The sequence below is a fragment of the Sphaerodactylus townsendi genome, linkage group LG15, assembly GCF_021028975.2.
Source record: "Sphaerodactylus townsendi isolate TG3544 linkage group LG15, MPM_Stown_v2.3, whole genome shotgun sequence".
Lineage (NCBI taxonomy): Eukaryota > Metazoa > Chordata > Lepidosauria > Squamata > Sphaerodactylidae > Sphaerodactylus > Sphaerodactylus townsendi.
In genome coordinates this window covers 12,309,687-12,327,760 of record NC_059439.1, presented here as the reverse complement: position 1 = coordinate 12,327,760, position 18,074 = coordinate 12,309,687, and the positions used below count along the sequence as shown (strand labels likewise).

The 18,074-nt window shown below is 46.6% G+C and overlaps 1 protein-coding gene across 15 annotated transcripts in view; it reads right to left on the bottom strand.

Moving 5' to 3' along the window:
* Window positions 1-18,074, bottom strand: part of SRCIN1 (SRC kinase signaling inhibitor 1) — a 400,436-nt gene that overhangs the window by 235,928 nt on the left and 146,434 nt on the right. The window contains exon 1 of one of the 15 annotated variants that reach the window (XM_048518253.1): window positions 5,619-5,629. The exons of the other annotated variants lie outside the window; for them this stretch is intronic. The gene's annotated coding sequence lies outside the window, so the exon portion shown is untranslated. Of the gene's footprint in view, window positions 1-5,618; window positions 5,630-18,074 lie in introns of those variants that run through there. 15 annotated transcript variants of the gene reach the window in all.

Sequence of the window (18,074 nt, the reverse complement as noted above, 5' to 3'; positions counted from 1 at the left end):
AAAAGTAAGCCTTTACTCCACTGGATCTTGTTTAAACAACCTTCAAAACCACTGATCATTAATTTTTCCAGTTTTAACTACTGTATCAGATGTAATTCCTCTTCGTTGTGAGTGGGCAGTTGTTTAGTTTTTGAATACACATTCAGTGGATCAGGTCCAGTACTTGGCAGCTCCCCTTTAGTACCCACTATAATTGTATTCAGTTGACCTGTTGTGTCCATAAATATACAGCCGTTATTTCTCAGTGAGATACCATGCTGATTCCCATTTCTTTCATCTCCAGGTTCAAGTTCATTCCGCTTGTTGTCTTTTTTAACTGGTTCTATCTTCTGCTGGTTTGGTGGATTAGTGTCCTGCCCTAGTTCCATGTGTTCCTGCGCCCATGATTTTCCTTCTAGGTCAGTGGTGGCGAACCTATGGCACGGGTACCAGAGGTGGCACTCAGAGCCCTCTCTGTAGGCACGCGTGCACAGAGTTCATCATGTGGGGGAGAAATTGCCCCCCCCACACACACACATCTAGGCTGGCCTGGGCCGCTGGACTTGATGTGCATGCACCTCAGCGAGCAGGGAGGACTTGGCTGGCGGGCCTGGTGCCTGTGCTCCAGGTGGCTGCTGCCGGGGGCGGGTGGGGGGGGGAGAGGTGGCAGAGATGCTAGAGAGGCACAGAGTGGCACATGTTTGACTTGCTGGAGGCTACAGCAGGCTGGCCCCTGCTCGAGGGGGTTATTCAGGTTAAATTGCTGTGTTGGCACTTTGCAATAAATAAGTGGGTTTTGGGTTGCAATTTGGGCACTCGGTCTCAAAAAGGTTCGCCATCACTGTTCTAGGTGGAGGAGCTCTCTATTCCAGACATTAGGGGCATATTGATCAATGTCAATTCCGATTATAGCATGGTTCTCTATTTGATGGTCAGCTTTTATTAAGAGCAGTGGATCTTCCTTACTTTCTACCTGCAGGCTTTAGAGAAGGGAGATCTACTAAAGAACACTGGTTGATCTTACAACATCTGATCGAAAAATATTCATAACCAGTTTTAACTAAGCTGTTGGCAATGCAGTCTTAAGATGAGTTAAGCTCAATGGATTCAGAAGGATGGCTCTACTTAGGATTGCACTGTAAGTCACATAACCTACTCCACTTTTGCTAGTTATGGGATGGGGCAAGTGACTCCTACAAATTTGTTCTGGACAGTGCCCTCCTGAGACTCAAACAACATAACTCAGGGTGATTCCGAACAGGCCAAATATAATGGGTTCAGGCCCTTTTTAAAAGTGTTATGGAGGAGAAGAAGAAGAAAAGTTTGGATTTATACCCTGCCTTTCTCTCCTGTAAGGAGACTCGAGGTGGCTTGCAAGCTCCTTTCCCTTCCTCTCCCCACAACAGACACCTTGTGAGGTAGGTGGGGCTGAGAGAGTTCCAAAGAACTGTGACTAGCCCAAGGTCACCCAGCAGGAATGTAGGAGTGCGGAAACACATCTGGTTCACCAGAGAAGCCTCAGCCACTCAGGTGGAGGAGTGGGGAATCAAGCTCAGTTCTCCAGATTAGAACCCACCTGCTCTTAACCACTACACTATGCTGGCTCCCACAGAACTGCGCCCCCCCCCCCTGTCAGGCTGCTCCATTATTGGCCTGCCAGAGTGCACGTCTCCAGACCAGAGGCAGCTCTACAAAAAACCTTCATGACATCCACAAGCCCACCAAACTGGGACTTGGATACATTGTCCCTTATACAGTTCTTAAAATAATTAACGGAGTCACTGCTGAACTTGATTTACCTAAAGCTTTGAATAAAATCCATCCTGTGTTTCATTGCAGCTTACTGAAGAAGGCACCCTTGCCGGACCAATGGCATCCAGAGTCTATGACTACAACTCCTCCTGACTGATGGAGAGGAGCATCATGAGATTCCTGCTATTCGCGACTATCACATCTATCGTAACCGTATGCAATATTTGGTATCCTGGACACAACGAATGGGTCAATGTTGAAAATATCAAGGCTCCCCAGCTCACTAGATACTTTCATTGTTCCTGTCCAAGCAAACCGGGAGGAGAGCCCTAGAGGGAGCGGAAATGTCAGGATGTTTTGTGGTGCTGGGGCTGCTTAGCACTTTGGGCTTTTGGGGGTATGGGAATGTTGTTCTGTGTTTCATTTTCTACAGCTCTTACCACCAGGTGCTGGCCAAGGTCAGTCCAATGGACTTTTGCTCTTATCAAACAGCCTGCATATTTCACTGTCTGTTCACATGGGGGTGTGTGTGTGCTTCTCCCCTTCTTATTACTGTTGTTTGTGCGCGGAAAAGTCAATTCTGGCTTTTCCAAGCTGTCCTCTGGATGTATGAATACACTTCTGTGCTCTACAAGGTGTTGTTTCAATCATTGAGGGTCTGACAGGATCCCAGCAATTCCAACTGGCCCCTGCACCTGCCGTGCAAACGGTGGCCCAGGCAACAGTGGTTCCTTTAACCCATTAGTGTTGCCTGTGCAGAATCATCTTCAGAGGACAGAGTGTGGAAACTCAAGGAAGTGCTTCCTCGATGGGGTTAGATAGGGGTGAAGTCAGGCTGAGGATCATGGATGGAATCTGGTCAGGACAGGAACTTACTGAGTGTGCCAATCAGGGCTGGAGCCTGATGGACACATGAAGTTGCCTTAGATGTGTTATCTAGCTCAGTACTGTCTACTCTGACTGGCAGCGGATATCTACGGTTTCAGGTAAGGGGTTTTCACATCACCTGCTACCTGGTATTTTCTAAACTGGAGATACCGGGGATTGATCCTGGCACAATCGGCATGCGGAGCAGATATTCTACCACTGAGCCACGGACTCAACCCTAAATTAATGAGCTGATGAAGCTACTTTATAGTGAATCATACCTTTCAGCTATTAGATCAGTATTGTTTAGTCAGACCAGCCGTGGCTTCCCATGGTCTCAAGCAGAGGCCTTTCACATGACCTGCCAATTGGTATCCTCAAAACTGGAGATGTTGGGGATTGAACCCAGAACCTTGGTCAAGCCAAGCAGGTGCTCTTCCACTGAATGAGGAGGTAAGGAGAGTGATCTCCTCTGCCTCTTGGGCAAGCAGCCAAGAGGGCACCTGGCTGGCTGACCGTGGGCTGGATTTGAGGTCTTCAGCCCCCACGTTCTGCCACATGATGCAACTGCCTTAGGCCATCTCATTCTCGATCCAGACCTGATTGCTCTTGTGGGTGGGTTACTTTTTGTTGGGGGCCGTGTGCATGAATATCCTCAGCATTATCAGGATTGCATGCTGACATCAGTCCCTCCCAAAACTGCTTTCCATGTAATTGCAAAGAGCTCCATCTGCACTGCAAAACACAAGAGGACAAAAGTCTTCTTGTGGGAGAATTATGGCTATTTATGCATGCACTAATTAACCTGTGGCTGTTCACATTGCAATGTGGTTTTCCCAAGGTTTTGTTTGTTTGTTTGCACAGGGATTTTCCTCTTGAAAGGGGTCCCTAATTGAGCCGATCTGCCATTTTGCTCACCACTTCTTCCTGGTTTCCATGCAACCTCCAACTGGGAAGGTTGCCTGCCACCTTTTTTCTACAGCCATTTTGGACCTAATGTTAGTTTGCTAGACCATGTCAATTTCTTGTTAATTTCATAGGGTCTACTGCTCCAGTGACAGATCTTCAACATGTCAATAAAAAAGAAAGAAAATCTTTCTGATCCTTCTGAAATGGTGGCTCAAAGGATGGGAAAAACTGAGGGAGGCAAGGAGGAATGAGAAAAGCTACACTCATGCCGATATTCTTCCCTTTCCTTATGAAGGGAGGGGAAAAGTCACACTCTCACAGCTTTCTGAAACTGCAGGGATTCTCTGATCTGAAGATGGGGTGGCTGCCAAAGAGGGATAGAATGTGTGCATAACCAAGCATTCAAATTCAAAAGGAATGTACGCTCAGTGTGAAGGAGACCGCAAGCGCGTAAATGATCTATGACTTTGCATTGGCTCAGGAACTTGGAAAAGATTTTGGATGGATTCCCTCATTAATCTGCAGCACCCTACTGAGCAAGCTAGCACCAAATGGATGAAAAGTACTGAGTCTGGGATCACGACGGGTGATGGGGAAGTCCTGGCTGGGATCTGATCAGTCAGGCAGATTACAAGCAGGTTGTTTGAAGGAGATGAAACTCCTGCCCAGAGCCTTTTGGTAGGAAAGCTGATAATTAGCTTAGAGCAGGTAAAGGCAGAAAGGTATCCTGCAATGAGTCAGATCACTGGTTAATATAACCCAATATAGTCTACTTCAGTGGGCAGAAGTTCTACTAGGTCTCTCCTGAACACCCATGGCTTGACATCTTTTATTCGAGACAACAGGATGGAATTTTATGCGTGCAGAGCAGATGCTAAATCAACGAGAGGTGAGCCCTTGGTTAAAACTTTAATTTACTATTAGTGTATGCATGTAGTCCAGAGATTTGTGACCCAAGAATTGGCTGCTTACTTTAAATCAATATAAATTCGCCTGAAAGGTTCTTAAGCAGAAACATGGGGTAAACGTCTTTGAAGAGAGCCAGCATGGTATGGTGGTTGAGAGTGGGTGCACTCTAATCTGTAGAACCAGGTTTGATTCCCTGCTCTGCCATTTGAGCTGTGGAGACTTATCTGGTGAACCAGACTAGCTTGTGCACTCCAAAACATGCCAACTGGGTGACCTTGGTCTAGTCACAGCTCTTTGGAGCTCTCTCAACCCCACCCACCTCATAGGGTGTTTGGTGGGGTGGGGAAGGAAAAGGAGATTGTAAGCCCCTTTGAGTCTCCTTACAGGAGAGAAAGGGGGATATAAATCCAAACTCTTCTTCTTTTTAAACAGAATATCTTGAAGCAGTCCTAAACACAGCCAAAAGACCACCAGCAAACACAACTGCTGTGCCTAGACTAGAAATGCCCTGCAAAAGACCATGTTATTTTTTAAAGGGTTAGGGATAGACACCACATCTTCCAAGTCTCACTTCTGACATCGTGGATCCCACCTCCCCCAACATGTCCCAGCTGTGCGTTCACCTCCGCCAAGACAGCCGTTTTGCGATAATGGAGTGCTTCAGCTCTGGCTGTAATAAGCAGTGGAGTGTAAGGACGGCTTCAAAGATCGGCAACGGAAAGACAAGCATTTTCCGCCATAAAAATACTTTATGGGATCTTGTTATGTGGAAAGAGGAGGGAGAGAAACGAGTACCGAGAAAAATTAAAAAGAGGTTTAACAAGGCAGTAAAAAATGAAGCCAATCGGCTAGGCTGAGCACTTCCTGCCACCTGCTTTTTCCTTTTGAAACGTTCCATGCAAGATCCAGGAAGAAAGGCAACCACCAGAGACGCTGTCAGGTGTTACACCTGCCTCACGGCAAAGTTAAGCATGCCCAAGCAATTTGCTAAGAGCTGGCAAACGTCTTCGATCCACCTGCAGAGCGGGGTTGGGAAAATTCAGGTTAGTTTTTTTCCCCCGACAGCTTTGGCTCCATAAATACCATTTCTCTCAACCCAAAAACACACACAGAAGCCCCTGCTGGAATTCAGATTCTGGACCCTAAACCGTGAGAGCGAAAAGGCAAGTATAAAAATAGTTCATCTGGCTGTCCATTCCTACCTGTGCGTGTTTTGGCCATGGGGCCTGGTTTTACTGGACGTGTAGCAATTTTGCCCTGCTTGGCTGCTTCTGCAAGGACATTTTCCCCTGATCTTGCTTTCAAACTGGAGCAATGTTTTAACATCCGCACATCATCTAATTGTCGGTTTTCCTCCTGCTTTGTTCTGCTCTTGCACTGCTTGGGAACCTGCACTGGTATGATCTTTTTTGAAGGAATGTAGGCCAAGAATGTTTGCACACAGCATGGCTGGAATAGTGCGCATTTTCAAGAACTCTGCTCACTAGCGATGTCAGCCTCCAGGGAGGGGGAGGGGGAGGGGCAAGCACCAGGACATTTCTGATCCATGGGGTGACATCACATCATGACATTTACTAGGGCAGACTCTGTTTGCAAGGTGGTTTGCCACTGCCTTCCCCAGTCACCTACACTTTGCCCCCAGCAAGCTGGGTACTCATTTTATTTACCTTGGAAGGATGGAAGGCTGAGTCAACCTTAAGCCGGCTACCCCAAAACTAACTTCTGTTCGGATCGAACTCAGGCCATGAGCAGAGATTGAACTGCAGTTATGCAGCTTACCACACTGTGCCATGGGGCTTCCTAAATGGGATGGGAGTCACCCATAAAAGTTTTTTAAAAATGTTTTTCAGTTCTGTTGGTGCACAACTGTGAAATAACACAACAGATAGATCCACAACAGATAGGGAGCAGCAGTGGCATAGGAGGGTAAGAGCTCGTGTATCCAATCTGGAGGAACCGGGTTTGATTCCCAGCTCTGCCGCCTGAACTGTGGAGGCTTATCTGGGGAATTCAGATTAGCCTGTACACTCCCACACACGCCAGCTGGGTGACCTTGGGCTAGTCACAGCTTCTCGGAGCTCTCTCAGCCCCACCTACCTCACAGGGTGTTTGTTGTGAGGGGGGAAGGGCAAGGAGATTGTAAGCCCCTTTGAGTCTCCTGCAGGAGAGAAAGGGGGATATAAATCCAAACTCCTCCTCCTCCTCCTCCTCCTCCTCCTCCTCCTCCTCTTCTTCATCATCATTAACAAAAGAAAATTAGTAGGATTTAGGGTTGCCAGCTATGGGTTGGGAAATAGCTGGAGATTTTGGGGGTGGAGTCTGAGGTGGGTGGGGTTTGGGGAGGAACTTCAGTGGGGTATAATGTCATGGAGTCCACCCTCCAAAGTGGCCATTTTCACTAGGGTAGTGGTGGCCAACCTATGGTGCTCCAGATGTTCATGGACTACAATTCCCATCAGCCCCTGCCAGCAGGACCAGTTCCCCTAGATCAGGGGCTGATGGAAATTGTAGTCCATGAACATCTGGAGCACCATAGGTTGGCCACCCCTGCTCTAGGGGAACAGGTCTCAGTCACCAGGAGGTCACTTGTTATACGAGGAGAACTCCAGCCACCCCCAGGAGGATAAGTACAGTCAATCCACTTTTGAACCCAAACAGGCTAATTCACTTGTCCCAAGACAATGATTATTTTAAAAATCTTTTAAATAGAATGTACATAACAAAAAATGCTTTTCTAATCTGGGGTGCTGTGTGGTTTCCGGGCTGCATGGCCGTGTTCTAGCAGCATTCTCTCCCGATCTAATCATTTTTCTAATCGTTCACCAAAATTTCATTCAAACTTACATGTGACTAGATGTTTGCAGTGCAGAGACAACTTTTTTAGTTGTTCAAACAAAAAATCATTACAACTTACTCATTTGTCATTCAACATCAACCATATTCTGGCTTGGACAATTTTTTTTTTAAAAAAATATTATTTAAACAATAAAACTTAACATGTGAATTAGCCTGTTCGGGTGCAAAAGTGGACTGACTGTACTTATACAGTGAGTGCACCCACCCCATAATAATATTTTGAACAAGGCAGAACCACTAGGAGGATAGCAACCCTAGCAGGACAGAGGAATCAAGATTAGCCATAAACTGCTTTACTGCAATAATGGGCCAAGAACATCTTCATGCTTTCTAAAGTGACTTGCCTCTGAAGATTCCAGCCATAGAGGCAGGCAGAACGTCAGGAGAAAAAAGCATCAGGTTGTGGCCACACTGCCTGGAAAACCCACAACCCCTAGTTTATTCTGACTGTGAAAGCCTTTGACAGTACTCTTCTAAGGAATTTCATATGCCAAAAATACCTTTCATACTCTTTTTTGCTTGCGAGAGGGATGTAAACCTCCAATTTCAATTAAGGGATAAAAAACTGCCTCTGGTGCCACAATTTTACAAGTTAGTGATTCAAGGGCAATTTGCAGTGTGAGTGGGTGCCTGGGAACAAAGAGAAGCGAGGAATCTTAGAAAATAACCCTGCCGAGGATGGCTGGCAGGAGGTGGGGGAATAGCAAAGAGGGAGAGGCTAAAGATAAGATCACATGCAAGGTGACGTGAAAAGAGGTCATACTACTGGCACAGAGATTGGGGTTGTATGGAATGATGGTGCCTAAACAGCAGACACCCGGATGGGACATCCCAATTTCGACCTCCCCCATCATCATTTGAGAGCCAGTGTGGTTACAGTGGTTAAGAGTTATGACCTACAATCTGCATAACTTGGATCAATTCCTCACTCTTCCACATAAGACCAGCTGGGTGACCTTGGGCCAGTCACAGTTCTCTCAGAACTCTCTCAGACTACAGGAAGGCAAGCAATCATAAACCACCTCTGGACATATCTTGCTTTGATTCCCTATAGGGTCACCATACGTCAGCTGTGACTTGACGGCGCACACACACACATTGCAACTGGGTCCTGCTCTTACTAGGGACATTCACACAGTTCTCTATTTCGACTCGCCACTTGGAGCGTGGCTTGCCAGTGGATTCGGCATCTTCCCAGGATGTACGTTTGTGTTTTTCTTTGTTTGCTTTGTGTATTAATTTTGCTTTGCTTATTTGATAGAATCATAGAATCATAGATTTGGAAGAGACCCCAAGGGCCATCAAGTCCAACCCCCTGCAATGCAGGAACACACAATCAAAGCACTCCTGACAGATGGCCATCCAGCATCTCTTTAAAAACCTCCCAAAAAGAAGACTCCACCACACTCCGAGGTAGTGCATTTCACCATCGAACAGCCCTTACAGTCAGGAGGTTTTTCCTGATGCTTAGGTAGAATCTCTTTTCCATCACCTTGAATTCATTACTCCTGGTTCTAGTCTCTGGAGCAGCAGAAAACAAGCTTGCTCCCTCACCAATATGACATCCCTTCAAATATTTAAACATGGCTATCATGTCACCCTTAACCTTCCCTTCACCAAACTTAACATACCCAGCTGTTTAAATGAGCTACTTCTAAGTCCCTATCAGAAAGCAAAGCAGGGTTAAAATAAAATAAAAACACACATTCCTCCCTCACCTGTTTGGGCTTTGTTTTAGAAATGGTATTAAAATCCCTGCAAAACTTACTACCTTTTCCCCCATGACTTTGCTATGCCCTGGCATAGAAGTCTCTTAGAAAGCAAACCAACCAGCACGCGGGTGCTTTATGTAAAACCCATTTCCAATTAAGACTGGAGACAGACGATAGTTTCCAAGAGAGCTGAAAGCTGGGCTGCCACCTTTTAAAGTGGGTCAATCATAAGCCACGCAGCTATTCATCATGTCCGCAGAGTAAAACGAGCCAGATATCAAAGAGGTTCGCTGTGCATCGACTCACCTTGTGGTTATTTATTAAACAGGTCCTGAAAGCCGAATTGCCAGCGTAGCCCCTGGTTGGCTTGTACAGCAATTTCGGCTTTGCAGAACTGGACAAGCAAACGATAGCCTGACACACAGCAATATATTTCTACGTACCTGCTTATCTTCCACCTTTTTAAAGCATGCCTACTATTTCTCTCTTGGGGTCAAAGCAGATGGGACGATGGGAGACCCAGCAGGTGTGCTGAATCATTAGGAAAGTGTGTGTTTACATTAGGGAAGGAGGCCATGACTGCAGGGCAGCATGCATCAGGTGGGCATCAGGTGGGAGAAGGACCTTGCTTTGTCATTTCTCTCCTTATTCCTGGGTTCAGAGGTTACTTCCAGTTTGGTGGACCAAACGGGGAACACAGAGTGCAAATTACGGGGTGAAAAATGGAAGGTTCTTTTCCTCACACTGACCCACACTGTGCTCTATTGACTCACACCCTTCACATGGATTTGGTAGAAGAAAAGTTGGTTTTTACGCCCAGCTTTTCTCCCCTGTAAAGAGTTTCAAAGTGGGAAATCAAACCTTCCCTTCCCCTCCCTACAACAGGCACCTTGTGAGGTAGGTGTAGAGCCAGCGTGGTATAGTGGTTAAGAGCAGATGGATTCTAATCTGGAGAACCGGGTTTGATTCCCCACTCCTCCACATGAGCCACAGACTCTTATCTGGTGAACCAGATGTGTCCTACATTCCTGCTGGGTGACCTTGGGCTAGTCACAGTTCTCTCAGTACTCTCTCAGCCCCACCTACCACACAAGATGTCTGTTATGGGGAGAGGAAGGGAAAGGAGTTTGTAAGTTACCTAGAGCAGAGGTCTGCAACCTACGGATCTCCAGATGTTCATGAACTACAATTCCCATCAGCCCCTGACAGCATGGCCAATTGGCCATGCTGTCAGGGGCTGATGGGAATTGTAGTTCATGAACATCTGGAGAGCCGCAGGCTGCAGACCCCTGACCTAGAGTCTCCTTACAAGAGAGAAAGGTGGGGTATAAATCCAAACTCTTCTTCTTCTCATAGGTGTGGTTGAGAGAGTTTGATGAGAACTGTGATTCACCCAAGGTCACCCAGCATGAGTTTCTTGTGGAGCGTGAAGAATCAAACCTGGTTCTCCAGATTACAGGTTATAGCTCAAGTGGAGGAGTGGGGAATCAAACTCAGTTCTTCAGATTAGAGTCCGCTGTACTTAACCAGTGCACCATGTTGACTTTGATGCTGCCATATCTAATGGAATTTTAGTTGCCTTTTCAAACAAACAAACATTTTTTTTCAAAGAGGGTTTGAGAAAACAGGGTTCTGGGAAATGGTCAGTGGCTCAGTGGCAGCATATCTGCTTGGCAAGCAATAAGTCCCCGGTTCAGTCCCCAGTTTCTCTGGTTAACAGGCTCTGGCAGGAGGAGATAGAAAAAGTGCAGAGAAGGGCAACGAGGATGATTGAAGGATTGGAGCGCCTTCCTTATGAGGAGAGGCTGCAGCGTTTGGGACTCTTTAGTTTGGAGAGGAGACGTCTCAGGGGGGATATGATTGAAGTCTATAAAATTATGCATGGGGTAGAAAATGTTGACAGAGAGAAATTTTTCTCTCCTTCTCACAATACTAGAACCAGGGGGCATTCATTGAAAATGCTGGGGGGAAGAATTAGGACTAATAAAAATAAACACTTCTTCACGCAACGTGTGATTGGTGTTTGGAATATGCTGCCACAGGAGGTGGTGATGGCCACTAACCTGGATAGCTTTAAAAAGGGCTTGGACAGATTTATGGAGGAGAAGTCAATCTATGGCTACCAATCTTGATCCTCCTTGATCTCAGATTGCAAATGCCTTAGCAGACCAGGTGCTCAGGAGCAGCAGCAGCAGCAGGCCATTGCTTTCACATCCTGCATGTGAGCTCCCAAAGGCACCTGGTGGGCCACTGCGAGTAACAGAATGCTGGACTAGATGGACTCTGGTCTGATCCAGCAGGCTAGTTCTTATGTTCTTATGAGATGTGAGAGATCTCAGCTTTCCAATCTGAGCAGCTGCCAGTTTGAATAGACAATGGCCCCTTCCGCACGTGCAGAATAATCCACTTTCGATCCACTTTCAGTGCACTTTGAAGCTGGATTTTACTGTGCAAATAGCAAAATCCACTTTCAAACAATTGTGCAAGTGGATTGAAAGTGCATTATTCTGCATGTGCGGAAGGGGCCAATACTGACCCTGATGGACTGATGGCCTGATTCCACAGAAGGCAGTTTCTTGTGTCCCAACGCACAATGTTGCCCTCACAAAAAAAAAATCACCAGTCTCTAGAGTCTAGCCCATAAAAGCTTTCTGACTTATAAATGAACACAGTGTTCAAAATGTGAGCAATCTATAAAATGGATGGACGGGTGGCAGCATAAAGGATTTTTAATAAAAAGGCTGAATCGGCATGAATGTTTTTCTTGGCCTTGGCTTCCAAATCGAAACACTGCGGGGACTTTTGTTTGTTTTGAAAATGCACAAACCTTCAGCCTCCCATCTTCTGATTTCCAGGTTCCTCCTACTTTGCTACAATCTTTTTTCGAAGAATGCAGTTCAGTGGCTCAGCAAGCTGTTTGGACAAGAAGCTCAGCATTTTTGAAGGTCCTGTTTTCCTGCTATGCCATGGGAGAGCTGTTTGAGTTTTTGGGGGGGCGGGGAGGGTAATTGCTATTCCACAATAGCATAATAACTATCTACCAACACAATACACTATTTCCTCTTAGTTCCAAGATTTTTTTAAAGAGGTCTCTAGCTCTTTTGTTGTGAAGATACAAGGGGAAAGGTACAAGCAGTTTTTGTTCAGATTGACTGGAAGGAAATGGGGACACTGCAAGATGGTTATAGCGCAAAAGAAATTCACTGCACAGCCAGCTGTGTGGGTGCTCCATTGCCACTATGGAAAGTAGCAGAACCATCAGTGTGGGGATTCAGCCATAACCCTGCCCAAGTCTACTTATGGGAGAAAAACAGCAGGGTACTGTATATACCGGCGTATAAGACAACTGGGTGTATAAGACGACCCCCCACTTTCCCAGTTAAAATATAGAGTTTGGGTTATACTCGCCATATAAGACTACGTACCCGGCGTATAAGATGACCCCAGACTTTACAGATGATTTCCCAGGGTTCAAAAGTAGTCTTATACGCCAGTATATACGGTAAATGTACTTGCAATGAACTACAAAGTCCCTTTCCCAAAGTGCTTTACATTCCTAAAAAAAATGGGGGGAGAGGAAAATTCCATGTAATTCAGTGCTGCTCCGTGCATCCATTGGATCTATGTTTGCCCAGATTTGCACCTTCTGAAAATCCAGTTTTCACTGCACTCACTTTGAGTAGCTTTGGAATCTCCTTTTGTAAAGAATAAAGAGACAGCGAGTTCTCTTACAGAGGGGTAACTCTGTTCATCTGCTACCAGCAATTGATACATCGATAAGAACTTTGCAGCATTCTGTCCTGCGGCATCTTAATAACGAATAACTTGACCATCTTCAGGGTGCCACAAGACTCCGGTTTAGTTCCATTCCATGTCCAAGATTTACAAGGTTTTCCCCCTCCCTTTTCAGGTTGCATAAGGAGAAAGGGGGAACTTGCATTACATTGTCAGTAAAATCTTGCATGCAAGCTTCTCTTGCCCAGGCTTGCTGCCAGGTTCCGGGGTGAAGTTGGGATTGTGGTGGGGGAAACTCTCTTGGCCTCTTGTTCCCCTGTCTCTGTAATCCTTTTTTCCTGGCAGTGCAGGGAACGAGGAAAAAAACCCCATCTCATGAGGCAAACAGTTTTGTCGCTATCTACTACTGGCCCAGCTGGTTCTGAAATTGGTGCCCAGCTGCTCTTGAAAGAAAGAATCGGAAACAGCGGCAGCGCTGGTATCCGGGGTGGGTTGGAATGAGCAGACTCTCAGAGCAGAGCATTGCCTGACAGGTGGACGTCTGAGGTTTAGATAAGCAGGAATTCGAATGTCAGAGCTAAAATGGGCAGAACAGCTTTTCCGTCATACCAAGACCCTATCCTTTGGCTCAAAAGGAAGGACCATCATAGAATCATAGAGTTGGAAGAGACCCCAAGGGCCATCAAGTCCACCCCCTGCAATTCAGGAACACATAATCAAAGCACTCCTGACAGATGACCATCCAGCCTCTCTTTAAAAAATCTCCAAGGAAGGAGACTCCACCACACTCCGAAGTAGTGCATTCCACTGTCAAACAGTTCTTACTGTCAGGAAGTTCTTCCTGATGCTTAGGTAGAACCTCTTTTCCTTCACCTTGAATTCATTACTCCTGGTCCTAGTCTCTGGAGCAGCAGAAAACAAGCTTGCTCCCTCACCAACATGACATCTCTTCAAATATCTAAACATGGCTATCATGTCACCTCTTAACCTTCTCTTCACCAAACTAAACATACCCAGCTCCCTAAGTCTCTTCTCATAAGGCATGGATTCCAGACCTTTTACCATTTTGGTTGCCCTCCTCTGGACCCGTGCCAGCTTGTCAATATCCTTCTTGAATTGGGATGCCCAAAACTGTACCCAATATTCCATCTTCCCTCTCCAACCCACAATAGCCCAGCCACGCAGGCCAGACCACAGGATGCCCAAGATGGAGCCCAAGTGAAAACTGCTTATGCTGCAAAACAGATAGGATTGATGTGGGCAATGACATCAAGTCCAAAAGCTGCAAGGGAAATATAGGCAGAAGGGGGAAGCAGAGGCTCCTTCCGCACATGCAGAATAATACACTTTTGAACTGCTTTCAGTGCTCTTTGAAGCTGTGCGGAATGGCAAAACCCACTTACAAAAAGTTGTGAAAGTGGTTTGAAAACACATTATTCTGCGTGTGCAGAAGGGGCCAGAGATTCACAGCCTCTGCCTGGGAGTGAAATGAGGAACATTTGAAACATGGCCCCTGACCAACAAGGATCACTCATCAGAAAACTGGGATTGGTTAAGGTACCTTTTTTGGAATAACTACTTGCTCGTTTGGGGTTTTTAAGAGCCCCTGGCAGTAGCGTGGTTAGCTGCAATGCTCTAGTCCAGGGGTAGGGAACCTGCGGCTCTCCAGATGTTCAGGAACTACAATTCCCATCAGCCTCTGTCAGCATGGCCAATTAGCCATGCTGGTAGGGGCTGATGAGAATTGTAGTTCCTGAACATCTGGAGAGCCGCAGGTTCCCTACCCCTGCTCTAGTCAAAGCTCTGCTCATGACCTGAGCTCGATCCCAACAGAAGTTGGGTTCAGGAAGCCAGCTCAAGGTTGACTCAGCCTTCCTGCCTTCTGAGGTTGGTAAAATGAGTACCCAGCTTGCTGGGAGTCAAGTGTAGACAACCGGGGAAGGCAACGGCAAACCATCCCCTAATGTACTCTGCCGAGTAAATGTCGTAATGTGACATCACCCCATGGATCAGAAGTGACCCAGTAATCACATAGGGAATTATCTTAACGTTACCTTTAGGTTTTGGCTCCTTCCTCAGGCTGGGTCTCCATGGATCTCTCACTGTCACTCCAAATACAGAGGAATTTGGAACGGCAATCAAGTGTGCACATGGCAGCTTCCCCACACTTGGTCTGACCATCATCCGCCCCCTCCCCCACGAGGTTTTTTCCAGACTTTAAAAATAATGGTGCTTCCTATCACTGTAAATTTGAAATTAGACACTTCCAGCCACATTTTTAAAAGCTCTAATAAAGCTCTAGGATAGAAAGGGGGAATTGCTGCCCTGGAGGGTTTGGGTGAGACAGTAGGCAGTGATGCAGGTGTAAGCTTTCCATTCACACATTGTGCAAATGTGCTCTTTGACGGCAGTCTTTCCCACAAAAATGGTATCAAACCTGGTTTGCAAAAGACTGAAACAAAGCAAGTGAGAAACCTGGACAACTGGCAGTTGGAGGATGACACTGGGGCGGCCAGCATGGTATAGTGGTTAAGAGCAGTGGACTCTAATCTGGAGAAGCGGTTTGATTTCCCACTCCTCCACATGAGAGGCAGACTCACACCAGGAGAACTGGATTTCTTTCCTCACTCCTACATATGAAGCCTGCTAGGCGATGTTGGGCTAGTCACAGTTCTTAAGAACTCTCTCAGCCCCACCTACTTTGCAAGCAGTCTGCCATGAAGAGAAAAGGGGAAGGACTTTGTAAGCCACTTTGAGACTCCTTAAAGGTTGAAAAAAGCAGGGTATAAATCCAAACTCTTCTTCTCCGGATGCTGATGCAGCCTGTCCTTTGCTCCAGTTTGAAGGACACAACCATGTGACACCAGCATGGCATAGCGATTAGGAGTTGCGGACTCCAAACTGGTAAACTGGGTTCATTTCCCTGCTTCTCCACACAAAGCCAGCTGGGTAACTTTGGGCTGGCCACAGTTCTCTCAGAATTCTCTCAGCTCCACCTACCTCACAAGGGAGGTGATTGTACATTGCTTTGAGGCTCCTTAAAGGTAGAGAAAAGCAGGGTATAAAAAGAAACATTTCTTCTTCCTTAAAACGTTGCAAAAAGCCTGTTTAATTTTGCTGCAGACTAACAACATTACCCCTTTTGGAGCCGTTAACCCCAGGTTTGTTTTATTTATCAAACGTCTTTATTTATTGAGGTATCTATACCCTGCCTTTCCTCTTGGCCTAAGGAGGCTGTTGAGGTGCAAAACAGCCTTTAAGCCTGAGCAGGTCGGGCAAGTGTTGAGGGAAACAGTGGGCTTATTCCACGGACAAGAGAGAAGAGATAAAAATGGGAGTGGGCCAAGAAAGCCAATGAGTTTGTGCAGATGAGAATGAATGAGAATGCCCAAGATGTGGTGGCTCCCTGCTTTTCTGTAATTTTGCCTGGAATTAGATCCCCCCCCCCCACAATGAGAAGTTGACTAATGTCCCACATCATCTTTCAGACCCCAAAGGATAGAATTGAAATGCCGACCGCCTTTTCAGGCAGCACCCTTGCTTTTCAAGCAATCAGGTTGTCCTCACCAAGCGCAAGGGCCAGGTGGGGCTGCCTTGCAACCTCTTGGTTCTCAATAAGCCAGAAGGAATTCTGCACAGGAAATTTTTAATTTTATTTATTTGCTAGATTTTGTAGACCGCCTCATCCCCAAAGGGCTCATCTTCAGAGGATCTTCAGAGGATGCCAGCCACAGATGCAGGCGAAATGTCAGGAGAGAATGCTGCTAGAACACGGTCATACAGCCTGGAAACCACACAGCGCCCCAGTGATTCCGGTCGTGAAAGCCTTCGACAATATTAACCTTGTTGGACTGATTTTGTATAAGGCAGCATTTTGGGAGCTCACATTGAAGCAAGATGGTATTAAAGGGGTGCGGGTGGGGCTGCCAACTCTTGTTTCAGAAATACCTGGAGATTTTGGGGGTAGAGCTTGGGGAAGGAGGGGTTTGGAGAGACTGATTTAATGCCATGGTGTCCAACCCTACAATGTAGCCATTTTCTCTAGGGGATCTGACCTCTGTTGCCTGGATATGCAATCTAATTCCAGAAGATCGCCAGGAGATGGCATCCTTAGGCGGGGGAGGGACTCACTTGAAGAGCAGAGGGCTCCAAAGGACCCAAGACAGCCTTGGTGCCAGCATCGCTGATAAACCGATCGCTGCTTTTGCTGACACTGAAGAGCAATTCTGTCCACAATCAGATATCATTTGCATAATGGGAAACATCTGCACCATTCTATTCCGCTCACTTGCCAAAATCAGTTTTCATGACTGCGGAATCCGCATAGAGTTATTCCCCTCCCCAAAAAGGCTCCTTGCAACAAACGAGAAAAATATTCTGATCACGGCCTTGATCCGGCTAAGTGCATGCAACTTCTCGTGCAGGACAACAACTGGTGGTCTCAACTGTGAGGTGGTCTCTTCTCTGCCTAGGACAGGGGTCTGCAACCTGCGGCTCTCCAGATGTTCATGAACTACAATTCCCATCAGCCAATTGGCCATGCTGGCAGGGGCTAATGGGAATTGTAGTTCATGAACATCTGGAGAGCCGCAGGTTGCAGACTCCTGGCCTAGGAAGACATACTCCGCATGTTCAATGAGCAAGGGTGAGCATCACAATGCACATGGCATCCTCATTACCTTTGTGGAAACCTTCCTTCAATCATGTTTCCATTTGCTGGACTGGATATCATGCCCAGATTCTCCAAGCTTAAGCCATCAACTCATATGACGTCGAGTGTCCTCTCTGAAAAGGGGAACACCATCATCCACAAACAACAGAGTTCAGAATTTCTTTTCCACACGCACCCCACTTTTAAGAGAAGTCACATCAATTCCTATTTTCAAAAGTATATTACTGTGCTCTTCATTACATGACAGTGGTGGCAAACCTATGGCACAGCTGCCAGAGGTGGCACTCGGAGCCCTCTCTGTGGGCACATGCAGACAGAGTCGCTCCCCCCCACACACACACACACATCTAGGCTGGCCTGGGCCGCTAGGCTCCATTATTAGCATCTAAGACCTAGTTTTGGAGAAGCACCTGTTAAGCGCTGTTAAACCCCACTGGTTTTCATGCGAAGAACTAAAGCGCAATCCTTTACCTGGGAGTAAGCTCGGTTGCTGGCAATGGGGCTCGCTTCTGAGTAAACTCTTCTAGGGTCATGATTCACCTGTTGGAAGAGTTGCACGGTTGCTTCAAAGCAAAGCCACCGACTACCACCAAGCCTACTCCTGAGTAACACATGCCTCGGAGCCAACCGTTTTTTTTCTAATCTAAAACCTCAGTACTCAGGTTAAATTGCCGTGTTGGCAC